Raw genomic sequence first — 1,672 nt, 5'->3', positions numbered from 1 at the left:
GTTTGTTGGTGTTTTTTTTTGTTAATTTTCTTTTTTGTGTTTTTTTTTTTTTTTTTTTTTTGTCAAGATAACAATGGGTACACAAGGTCCATATCTAGTTATGGTCTACACAGACCATATGGGATAGTGTGGAACGTTCGAGGAGATGCTTAATAGGTCAATTGCCTCATTTAAGTTGAGCAAAGAGAGTGAGGGAAAGTGGGATTTCCACACGACATACCACTGTAAGTCTACGTGGCCTTTCCTCCCAAGGTGGTGCATGCTTATGTGTAGGGATGACAACGTGGTGAATCGGGGTCAGGGCAATCTCCCCTGCCCCTCGCCTTGTACCTGCCCCGTTATCTGTTTACGGGGCCCTTGCCCCGTTTAGTACTCCTTTATTTTTTTTTAGTTTTGGATAATTCATTTTATTATCTCAATTCATTAAAATGAGACAATAATATATTTATTAAATTTTTTATATATTTTTAAAAGTTAACATTATTCAAATATATTTGGTAAACTAAGATTTTTATTGTTTATCATATTTCTTAGATAATCTTAGTTGCTTATGTGGCATCACTGTAGATTTTAAGGTAAAAAATAAAAACAACTAAAATGAATTTTTTTTTTTTTTTTTTGGAAAAATTAGTTTCTTCTCAACTGTTTTAACTATTGATTCAAGTTTGTATTGTTCAATCAATTCACATTACCGAAACTTAATTTTCTTATCAGTGATTAAATATTTCGGCATGGCTTTCTAAAAGTCATCCCTAAAAATAATTATAAAGGACTTGTTTGACCAATCACTCACTTTAATTATTTATGTAATTTCGCAAGTTCAATTTTTCACTTTGCAATTGTGAGTTTATAATTAATAAGAAGAATTCAACAATCTTATTGTCGAACTACTGAGCTCATATTAATTTTTTTTCAATAGAAAGATACGTAGTGATGACAACGAGGCGGGTATGAGACTGTTCGGCCATTCCCATTTCCATTCCGTCGGGTATTTTTGTTATCTTACCCTGTACCCATACCTAATTAAAGTGGGGCAGGAAGTGTCCCCTGACCTATTTATTTTTTTTCTTTTTATTTATTTTATTTATTTATTTAATTTTTTTATGTCCCTAATTAGTAAATATTATTACTTTTTTTTTTTTTTTTACCAATTTTTTAAAAACGTCTTTTATTCTCTTTAAAAATGAAGATAAATTTATTATTTTTGTTTGATAAAAACTTATATTTGAAATTAACTTTAAATGGAGCGGGTAGTGGGGACGAGACTATGTTTCCCGTACCCACCCCATACCTGTTTCAGGACGATGACCCTCGCCCCATATCCATTCCATTTACCCTGTTAAGTAGGTAATCCTTGCCTCATTCGAGACAGGGCCTACGGGTATCGGGTTGAACAGATTTTTTGCCATCCCTAAATATACTTGTGGTAATGATCGCCCTTATTAAATAGTAGAATAATGCTTCCCACACAGGTTCGACGACATCCAACAAACGGGGATTTGAATTTTCTGACGGGGCTTGTGATAATGGAGGGTGCACTTAAAACACATGTGACAGACACGTGAGAGCAAAAGCAAAGGAAATGAGTGAAACTAAAACTGGAAAAGTTAAGGCACTGTTGCAAATTTCGAAATAGAGTCTCTTCAAAGTAGAACCCGTAAATGTCGGGGAT

Source organism: Olea europaea, chromosome 3 (assembly GCF_002742605.1).
Source record: "Olea europaea var. sylvestris chromosome 3, O_europaea_v1, whole genome shotgun sequence".
Classification (NCBI taxonomy): Eukaryota; Viridiplantae; Streptophyta; class Magnoliopsida; order Lamiales; family Oleaceae; genus Olea; species Olea europaea.
The sequence above is the reverse complement of the archived record's forward strand: the minus strand, read 5'-3'. Positions refer to the sequence as shown.